The 11,795-nt window shown below is 37.6% G+C and overlaps 1 long non-coding RNA gene across 1 annotated transcript; it reads right to left on the bottom strand.

Moving 5' to 3' along the window:
• Positions 1–214: 214 nt before the first annotated feature.
• On the bottom strand, positions 215–6,075 carry LOC307032635. The gene is made up of 3 exons (XR_013806329.1): positions 4,807–6,075; positions 3,525–3,593; positions 215–1,101 (listed from the first exon to the last, which is right to left on the bottom strand). It is a non-coding gene; the product is annotated as an uncharacterized lncRNA (long non-coding RNA).
• Between the last annotated feature and the right edge of the window lie 5,720 nt (positions 6,076–11,795).

Here is an 11,795-nt window from a genome sequence, read left to right as displayed (position 1 = left end):
TTTAATCTACCTAGTGCTCAAGGGGTACATAAGATTATTTATTTCATGTGAATAGAGGCATGTCGTACATTCTTCTACAGGATCCATCCTAATCTCTTATATCTACAGCATTTATCATAACATTTTAAAACAAATAGTCAATAAAGACACACATTTCTTTGAACATCATTCGTGTATTTTTCTCAAAAAATAAAACAATATTAACAACCACCAAACATTCAGATGAGCTTTTGGTTTTTCCATCATGCAGCCTCAGGAGAATTAACAAATACATTGAAAATAAAGAAATAGAAAATGTTTGTGATGCATGTACATGTACCGCAAGGAAGCTTAAAGGAAACTATTCTCCCGACCAAAATAAAGGTTTATTGTGCCAAATGGCAAAGAAAGGCTTATTTTTGTAACTCATTCATAGTAAACAATTAACAGAAAATGTCAACGCCTAGCCGAAATAAGGAAATATTCTTGCAAATCCATTATTTAAATAGTAACCTGCTAATATGAAAGGGCACTTTAATGAAAAAATACATGAAAGTATAATAATGGTCTGGTTTCTCACCACATAAAGAAAATATTACAAATAAAAACAAGAACTGACATTTTGAAGTAGCGCAATTAGTACATTCTGAAACACATGACAAATGGTACATTCTGAAAACACATGACACCAGGAAAAACCCAAATTTCTGAAACATACAAATCAAGCATGAGCAAAGGAAATGCAAGACAGTTGTATTCATGAAAGTTCAGTATGAATGCTGTAAAAGTGCACAATGGTCCATGGCAACAGCTCACTCAAACAGTTTGTTTTTAAACGCTTGGGCTTTCTTGGAGAGCATGTTGCCGTCTAGCTCCATTAACATTTGCTGGAGCACTATGAACGTGCACTTCAGTTTAGGGGGGTAGTTCAGGTTCATTGCATACATTAGTCCAAACAGCATGGTAGCAGCTAATGCAATGTTGTCCACATCAGTTAATAGGCTACCTGTTGGCCTTCCAGGACAATCTGTCCTCTGGTCTCATGGTGGAATTGTGTTTGACAACATAAAGTCCCACTGTAATCCCCTGAATGGACCGCAGAATGACGTCTTCATCTTCTGGCTGCAGAGTGCACAGTTACAAAAGGAACAGAGTGAGATCTAACAAATCAATACATATATATATACCCATTACTAAGTCCCTGTGTTTAACAAGTACATTTTTTCAGATTTCTTTACTTTTAAGCCTCCTTGTTATCTGATATACTCCTGTCTGACCTGATAAAAAAATGTTTCATTTCCTGTATCCGTTTTAAATTAAAAGCCCTCTAGCTTTTCAGTGTAGTCTGGCAATTAAACAAAAAATAGGGATGTTCACATACTTTAGGGTTTAGCTATATACTATGTGGTGTTTCAATAAATACATATTTTAAAGCCCAACTAAAAAATCAAAAGGTCAAGTATTACTTCTACTTGAGAAGACAATCCCTGCCTAAATCGACATCATCAACCTAAGTGAAGGGGAATAAGAAAATAAAGAATCTATTTTGCTCAATGAAATGTGTACACTTTTGACTGGATGTATAATTTCTAGGGCCGGGACTCCATTAAAAAAATGTATCTAATTAATTAGAGGCTTTGTAATTAATTAATCGAAATTAATCGCATTTTTACTCACATATAAATATTTGACCTGAGAACAGTGAGAAGCAATTTTTTTCACATGGATTTTAGTATACCATTGAATAATGACTGAATACATAAGCTTAAGCAACAAAACATTGTTTATTTTTTTCAAGGTGGCACTTAACCAAGACCAACAGAAAGTTGCAATTTTTGCCATAAAGTGTAGCAATAGCATATTTAGGAATATAGTACATTTCAGAGATTCAGGTAGCCTATAGGTAGGTAGACCTTCTGTAAACTATAACACTTTGTTTTTTAAGTAAAACACAATACTTTCAAGTACATTCAGAACATTGGAAACCCTGACTATTAGAAAACATCTCTCTGTTGCTTCAGAGGCCATAACAGACTTTGTTGATTTACCAACAGCTGATTTAAAAAATCTAATCAATTTCAGTCCAACTCTCTCAATAACCTTGGCCAAAACAATAAACAGTTCAACATAAAGTGCCAGTTGCACCAACAACGTAATAAATAGTTCAACATACCATTTAAAATAAAATAAAAAAGTGCCAGTGATTGACCTCAATCCCTCCTATTCTTCCAATATCCTGATGAAAAATAAAATCTCTCTGTTGCATAGGCCACTGTTTGATCAACGCGAATTGGGTGTGGGTCCTTGTACTCCGAGTCGGGCTAACGTCCACGCTAGCTGCTATATGTTTTGCATTGAAGTGATACTTGAGGCTTGATGTGCTGCGGTGATATGCGAATTCCTTTTTGCATAATTTGCAAACAACCGTGCGCTTATCGACGGTTCCATCCGTCCGTTTTTTAAAACAAAATGTCCCATCCACGGGGCCAACCAAAGCGGTCTCATCAGCTTCTTCGTTCATGTTTGAACATTGTTCACTGTGGTTTGTTGTTGTCTGAAGTCATGAACGTTAGTTGGTGCTCCAGTATAATCTGTACCCCTGAAACTCATCCAGTGAGAAACGTTCCGCGGTGCGATTAAAATGCGTTAATTTTTTTAACGCATTAATTTTTGTGTAATTAATTAATCTTAATTAACGCGTTAAAGTCCCGGCCCTAATAATTTCCTTAAAATTAATTCTTACTTGAGTCATGTTTGACATAATACAGTTCAGACGCTGGCCTATCTGTCCTCCTCTATTCTCAAAAACCTTCAGAAGTTTGTCAGATAGCACATCCAGCTGAGAGAGAAATCTTGATTGGAGGGGCAGGGTTGTTATGCGCTTAAACTCCACATTTATCAAGGAAAACTAAATATCACAGTCATAAAAATCATGAAATCATTTCATTTGCTAATGATGTTATGATTGTAGTTGTGTGCTTGCCTCAAAACAATGCAGAGAAACTAGTCCATGCATTTGTTACTTCAAGGCTAGCTTATTGTAACTCTTTATCATCAGGGTGTACCAAAAACTCAGTTAAGTTGCTTCAGCTGATTCAAAATGTATTGACCATAGCACGGAAAAGGGACCACATTACTCCTGTTTTGGCACTATAGTGAGAATAACTTTTTATATCAAGTACGAACAACCAGGTTAGACTACATTACATTTCATTTAGTTTTTTTTTTCCGTCTTTTTCCAAAGCGACTTAAAATAAGTATTACTGTAATATAAGACTACATATAAGAAACACCCTTATAGCCATTTCAACAAACAAAACATTATCACTTTTGTGAAGGAAGCTTTATCGCAGAATGTTTGGCTTTTGCCTCTCACTTTTTGAATAACTTTTGCCTAATAAATCAGAAAATGTGTATATACCTGCAATGTTTGCAGTATGTAAATGTTATACATAAATATTCAGAAATTGTCAGACTAATACCAATTAGTTAAAGATCAAGTTTAAGTTAGTCAAGTAAATCACACAAAACATTTGAATACTCACCATTTACTACAGAGCCTTTGGAACAATGTTCAAAGCAAGGCAGAGGTCAATCTTCTCCACACCAATTACCTATCACAGAAAAACATATTTTAAATTATTTCATTATTCACACACAAATAAGATAAAAATATTCTGCTCCTTAAAGGCGACATTTACCATTTAATTATGTACCTTTAGGTTAATATGAACCGACTTCGGCCGAGATGGGCGCCTCCAGTGTAAAAAGCTACAGTAGCCTATACTAATGCAATGAGTACAACTTTGTACGGAGCCATACACATCAGCGTTGCGAGCTCATTTCCATTGGTTCCAATGGAGACGTGTACTGCAGCAGCGCACACCGCTCGCCATGTGACGAGGAACAACCAATCACAACCGAGAAACATCTCAACTTCCGTAAACACAAGTGTACGGCAAATATGGAAGATAAGTTAATTTCACAGCGGGTGGATCGTCACCCTTACTTGATCTGTCCGGCATGTCCCCCATATTCATGGTATGTGCACCGCTGCTAAAGTGTAACACAATCATTAATATCCTCCACTTTCCAGTATCAAGTGTCGCTTTCCGGGACACACCCCCACACACAATATTGTGTCTCTGTTTTGATCTGGGTGTATTCACGGTATTTACATGAACACAGAGCGGATCAAAGCAGAGACATAAACACAGTTTTTTAGGGAAAACACTGCGGTCCCAAAGACAATATTGTATCTTTAACAATCAACACCTTAAATGGGTAAAGATGGTCGCTTAACAAAAGGTAGGCCTACAACCTGCATCAGCGCCCTTAAAAGTCGGCACAAGAGTAGACATGCAGAGCCGGACCGACGCAGTAAAGTTCTACAACGCCTGACAGCAGACATGAAACAATAATTTAAAACAAGACGTAGCCTATAGACATGCAAACATGCCGCAAGCTCATCCATCAGCTATGACTCCCCCCTCCCCACTGAGCTCGGTTTAATGTGCATAACTTTGGGCAAGGTTCATAGTTTTAAATATTGTAAATCAAGCAACTGCCTGACTTACGCTCTACAAATACTCACAGTATAAAAACACGCTAAACACAAGTCAATCAATATAAACTCACCTTATAATTTTCATGGCTTTATCCTAGCTAACACCAGTGAAAGACAATGTTTACAAATTGACAGCTGTATTTACGTTGCTCGTTGTAACGGCAAATGTGAACTCTGCTTTTTACAAACAATGCGTCTTGTGATAATCTGTAACTATGAGGAACATTTGATGACATTAAATAACTTGAAATAACTTTTACCTTGTAGAGATGTTCTCGGGACAGAACCAGCTTACTCCTCCGATGCGGGAAGAAAATATAGTAGAACCCCCTGACTAAATTAATCCCTGCCAGGATCTGTTTACACAGGGGTCACTACTCATTCTGTTTTCAATCGTCCTCATCACCACACTTATTAAAAGGGTATTGACTACATTCTGATCAATATATACATATTGAGCGTTTTGCATAGTAGTTCCCCATTTTTATTTAAATTTAAAGAAAAAGTCAATGTATCGAAAAAGGAAAAAAAATCCCTGGCTTCAATCAATCGCTGGTTATTAGTCTTCTTCTTCTCCATCCAACTCGGCATGGATCTTTTCAAGTCTCTCCTTGAGGCGTCTGCAATTTTTGAGATTGTGCAGAAAAGCCTCCGAAGCGCCTTGGATCCTCCAATCATCCGTGTAAATGTCTTTATCAATAAGAGTCTGGTCGATCTCAGTAATGAAGTCGGTGAGCCAGAGTCTTTTCATTGACGCGTTGTAATTGTTTCTGAAGAAAAAATCGGGCATGTCATTCAGACAATCGTGTTGCCTCTGGCCGGGCTGACTGACTCGGCATCCATTGCATATTTCTTCTTTGTACCGATGTATCACCCTCTTCACAATATCAACCAACACTGATTTCACTGTGTCCATAAACAGAGACGTCTTGCCCAAGGAGCAAAATCAGCAGCAGTAGTGCTGCAAGATTCGGGTGTCCAAAATGGTGGTGATGATGCTAGTCCAGGAGTTTGTTCCTGGCTGCAACTCGCGGGGGGAGACTTGGCTCTTCTCAGATCCATGGCTAGTTTTCAACGGTCTTCTTAGTGGGGTCCTTCCTTTTAGATGATTTGCTGAGTGGAGGGTGGGACTTATTGCTTTGAATGGGGGGGGGAGTCATCTGTAGAATGGAGAGTTTTAAAAAAAAACGGCCATTAAAAGAAACCGAATTCCTTACAAAGTACTTCATATTTTAACAGTTGTTAAGTGTTGCATACATCAAAGTGTGTCTAAAAATATCTTAGTAACTCAAGAAAAGAGAAAAAAAGCATTGATGTCAACAAAACTGGATTGTTCCATTGAAATAGCGTTAAAAGAAAATGTATTCAGACAAAGCATTTTATTTTCAAAAATGTTTAAGGTTTTGCATACTGTACATAAAAGTGTATCTTACAGTTCCTTTGTGAGAGAATTACACACAAATCTGCAGAGTGTCATTAAAAAAGTGTTAAAATCACAAACTTACCTTTTAGAGAAACAGTCTTTAAGAAAAAATCTAATCGGACAATGTACTTCATTTTCTAGTTTTAAGGTTTTGCATACCTCAAAGTGTGTCTAGAAGTATCTTGGCAAGAGAAAAAAGCCAAAATCTGCCTAGGCCATTAAAATAAACCAAATTCCTTAGTTGTGTTGGGGGTTAGCATCAGACCTGTTGAAGGGGGGTATTCCAGGGGGACGAGTCTGTCTGGCTCTCTGAGGGATGGTGTGATCACTGAAGATCAAACTTAGATCAGCACTTGACGCAGAAGGTAGGCTGTGTGTAAACTCCATAGAGGGGAGGTTTTCACGCTGTATAGATATGTCGTCGTAATGGTACACTGATGGCTGGCTTACGCTGCAAACTTCACCTTTTAACAAGAGAGTAAGTATATTAAACGTTATTTTTGATATTTTACACATCAGCAAAAAAAAAACATTTGATTTTAAAAATAAGCTAGATACAAACCATAGACTGTATATATAAATGGACGTAGAGTCCGTGACGTCACCCATAGAATTCTGCAGAGTTGCAGAGAAGCCCTTAGTAGGAGGAGTCGGCCACTAACGGCTCGACAGTGACGTCAGAGTTCAACTCCCGCCTGTTCCAAATAAGGTCAAAGAGGCGAAACCGAGCCACCGAGCTGGAAGTTCCAGAGCTAGTTGAAGCTACCAAGTTAAGCTAACATGCTCCCCATCTGCAGACTGCCGTCGCATTTTACGTTTCTAAGGTAAGCGGACATGAAACTATTCAGCAAAACTATAAATAATAATCTAAGTTATTGAGCTTTTAGCATAATACTTCAGAATCTTAAAATACCTTAACGTTTGTATGCAATTGTGCTAAATTCAACACTGGAATCAAGCAAACATGAATATGTTTGCATGACATTAGTTATTCATATTTTGATATCACTTAATTATACATTTAAGTCAAGCTAAGGTACATGTGATGGTAGCTAGTTAGTGCTCTTACCTGTGAGGCCTTCTCCAAACAGCATAATAACCAGACTGTATAATTAAAACTAAGTACCAGTTCTAGATCCTTGACTTTAGACAAACAATTCAAAAGAAAAAAATGTATTTAAAGACCAATCTTTATTTGAATGTGCCTCTTAACCTGAGATATTGAGTCGTGTCTTTCAGGCATGTAAATGACAGGAAACATAAAACATATTCTTGCAGAACAAGTGTGTTATTTATGAAAGAGGTGTGTTTGTGTGTTTAGGGGCTGTAGCTATAATTATTTTGCAATTGTAATGTTTTTTTTTTATTTCAACAGAGCTACAAAGACAATCAGATTATGAATGAAAATTGAAATATATGTTATTATCAAAATAATATTTAACTGTTATCAAAACGTAATGCAACTGTTGAAGCTTGATCTGTTGTCTCACTGAAAGAATAACTTTTACCACGTTTTTTCAGACAATATTGAGAGATAAATATTAGCAGTTCTCACTGTGTTAAATATCTTTGCCTTCAATACATTAAATTAGAAAGCTGACAGTCATATTGCTAAATATCTAAATGTAACTTTTTTTCATGGAAAAAATGCTCAACTTAACTGATGTGTAGGTGATATAGTATTTAGTATTGTTTAATGGAATGTATATCTGTGTATTAAAGTCAATACTTCATTTATTTAAACCAATATCTTTCTTGATTCTTTGTACAGTATGAAAAATAGAGTCTTTGTACTTGTGCTGAAGTTCACTGCTGTGAGGAGTCCAGTTCTGTCTCTCACTCTGGTCCAGCCTGTCTGCATCACCTGGACACTTTAAACAAACAGATATATATGTAAAGTACCATGTTTACAAACAATATAACTGATTATCTTCCGTTGAACATGTTGGATTGTGTATTGTCCGAGTCCTGGTCCTTTTTATTTTACTGTAACTTTGGAAGTTGTGTTACCAATGCTTACTGTTTATTTGATACCTATTTGGTAATGCAATTAATAAAAACAACAAGGTTTGGGTTCGTTCTTCAGATGACTGTGACGTTAACGTATAAGCTCAATAATGAACTCCAGCTCAACCAACCATATTGTAATATCTAACTAATCATCTTGAAATATGATATGACATTATTATTTTTAATATACACACATCTTATTGTGAGGTCGATTTCACATACACTACTTCAACGTTAGCTTATCTACATACTTGAGCATAGCCAATTTAAATGAACCTTTGCGATGCATACAGTTCCTACCTACATAATAAAATATCTCTCTAAGTTACAAGGATGACCTTATTTTATCAACCTCAAACAGAAGCCGTTTGTTGTACAGTATTATCCCACTTAACGTTTAACACTTGTCTATTTTGTTTTAACCTATATATATATATATATATATATATATATATATATATATATATATATATATATATATAGTCTATGATTTTAACTTGGAGGCTACTATTAGCATCATTAGCACCGATGTGGCTACCACTCGCTTACACGCTAACCCAAGCCTTAACATTCATTACGTAGCTGATTAAAATCATTAACACATAAATAAAGTACTCAAATTTCACTTACCGCAAAACCGCATTCATGCACCGTCTGTTTTAACCGCAGAGCGAGTCACAATAGTCCGATATATAAGCATGAAGAACAAAAAACCACAGCCAGCTTCAAGTTGTGTTCCTTGGATGAACTGAGCAGGCTGAGTCCCTGTAGCTTCACGGAGCAGCTAGCAGAGAGACAAGAAGCTGGCAGCAGCAGCCACTTGACAGAGCTGTCACTCAATTTGACCACGTCCTAATATATGCATAACTTTAAGGCTTAATATTAATTAAACAGATGAGTTGAGAAAAAATTCACTCCAGGATCCACAGACAGGAAGAAGGAATCTAACTATACTGAGAATAAAAAAAATTGAAACCACGATGTAAACATGTTTATTTCTGCTGTAAAGTTGGGCATTTTAACATTGGGGTCTATGAAAATTGCTCCCTTCTGCAGACTGCTCCTACTGGCCACTAGATGAACTGCAGTTTGAGGCACTTCCTGATTCGCATCCCGGAAGTGGCCCAGAGTTTGCCGCTTGATACAAACACATACAGTTTTAAATACGTATATACAGGGGTGCACATAACTGGTACGCAGGTACGCATGCGCGTCAACAATCTGAAATGCGTACCGTCACTTGTGTCACAAAGCGCATTTGCGTACCGACGTACTTGTGAAGCTTTTCCAGAAGGCGGTTAGATCACCGGACGACAGAGTCGGTCTCCGTGTGCACAGACAGGGCTGCTGTTAACGTCGGTCTGTACAACGGAATTGAGCCAAAACTACGCCAACCGGCTGCGGAGGGAGACTCCCCCCCTTCACTGGAGAACTGCGCTAAAACAGCTGATCACAACGTTCACGTCCACTAGCAAGCCCCCCCCCCCCGTTGACGTTCGTGATACAGAGGGCTTCATCAAATAACTTTGAGTGGAGCCAGAAGTTGGAGTACCAAACACTGACTCCAGGTACTCATCTGAGTACCTCACTGAGAAAGTTATGTGCACCCCTGCATATATACTCCCTTTCCACAGGGAATTAATCATATGGGGTTCCACCAAAAGAGTTAATCCTCTATAATATTCCAATTCGTATTTGGTTCAGACTTTCCTGAACTGAGACACATAAAAAGAAAAGATTTGATTAAAAATCTACATCACATTATTTGTACATAGCGGAGTACTTTTCCCAAAGCTTCTAAATCATTACGAGCCATAGTGTTGTTACAAAATAAATACAACAGATGCACAGAGGTTGTTTAACACACACCAAGCAACATTAACTAATTACATATTATAAAATAAAAATAAAAAGTACTTAACAGAGTTTTTCAAGCTCAGATACAGGTCAAGAAAACGCATAGAGGAAGTATGGTGCTGGCTCATTAGCCCTCTTACTCTTCTTAGAATGATCCTGTGCATTTTTAAAGTTGAACTCCTATCCCCTTATAAACCAAAATAACAATAGCCCTTAATTAACACTAATCATTTTAAAAACCTTAAATCTAATTTAGAGAGGACAACTAAAGTGTAAGGTGACTGTTTTAAACTAATTCCACCACTCTGTCTACTGGCATTATAGCAAAAACAGAGAAATGGCAGGAAAGGGGAAGACAGTCTCCCCCAACTTTACAGACAGTGTGTTTTAGAGAGAACAATACAAGTGTAAGGTAACTGTTTTTAAATTCCATCTCCCCTCTCTCTACTGATAAGATGGCAGGAAGGGGGGAGGAAGGGGTATGGGACAGGCTCACACAGTCACACACACACAAACACACACACCTTCACAGACACTGTGTGAGACTCCATCCCTTTATAAACTAAAGTACTTCAACATTAGTTAACAGTCTCCCCAAAACTTAAACACCATTATGAATCATAGTGCTAATACACAATAAATACAATATATACACAGAGGTTGTTTAACACACAACATACAACATACCACATTTAATAATTATTTGAAGTACTTACCAGAGTTTTTCAGGATGAGATCCAGGTCAGGAAAACGCAGAGAAGAAGTGCTAGGGTGGTTCATTATCTCCTCCATACAACCTCACATAACTTAATATTGGGCTTCCTTATAGTTGTGAAGTAATTAGACAATAAAAAAGGCAATATCAAGGGGTCATTAAGATATTTTTTAATTATTATTACCCTCTTCAAAGACACTCCCATGTAGTTAATAAAGTACTTAAATATTAGTTCACAAGCCATACAAATTAAGAGAACCTAAATAAAATATTTTAAAATTAATATGAATACCCTCTTCACAAAAAGAGACTTCCTTGTAGTTAAACTATGTAAACATTAGTTAACAGTCTCACAAAACTTAAAAAGAGACATCCTTAGCAAGCACAAATCATTTAAAAAAAACCTAAATCAAATTTAGAGAGTACAATAACGTTTTTAGGTGTCTTACGGCCCGTCCACACTACAGCTTCAAAAAAAGCTTGCCAGCGGGCGTGTATGACACTCGACCAACAACCAATCACATGAATCTCCCGCCCCTGACACACAAGCAGCCGTTTGATTGGCTAGAGCTTGTACTGGCATATGATTTGATTGGCTGACGCTTCCACCGAAAGCTTCAGAAGCTTCAAAAGTTGAACATTGCTCAACTTTTGCAGCCTGAAACGCCAGGAAAGCTCCGCCCTGCTACCCACAATTCAGTTCGGCGAAAAGCGAGGCAACGTGACCCCATTCAAAGTGAATGGGCAGACGTGTTGGAAACCGTTTTTGAAGCTGTCGAAGCTGTAGTGTGGACGGGCCGTTAGTGAGTGAAAATTAATGGCTTTTTATTTAATTTGAGGGTATTTCTTTTTTAAAACTAACTCCATCCCTGTAAGGTTTCAGCGTTAGAGTTCTGTTAGTTTATTGTTTTGTGTTTATTCTTGTGGCCTTGCATTTTATTTTGATGATGACTGTCCTCTCTTTTCAGGTGTCTACACTTCCTGTCGTTGTGTGTCACCTGCCAGCTTGTTTGTGGTCTCCTGCTCCTGATTGTCTTCACCTGTGCTCCATTAACCGTTGTGTGTATATGTAGCCCTGTTCTCCTTTTGTCTCTTGTCGGTTTGTCTTGTCTCTAGACCAGGGGTCGGCAACCCCTGGCACGCGTGCCAGAATTGACACGCGGCACCGTAACCAGTGGCACACTAGGAATAAGTGGAATAAGTGTGCAATAATATTTAAATTGTATTTTCGGATCTTGAACGAA

This window comes from Notothenia rossii, assembly GCF_949606895.1.
Source record: "Notothenia rossii genome assembly, chromosome: 3".
Classification (NCBI taxonomy): domain Eukaryota; kingdom Metazoa; phylum Chordata; class Actinopteri; order Perciformes; family Nototheniidae; genus Notothenia; species Notothenia rossii.
Note: the sequence above shows the minus strand (reverse complement) of the source record. Positions and strands in the feature narration are given on the sequence as shown.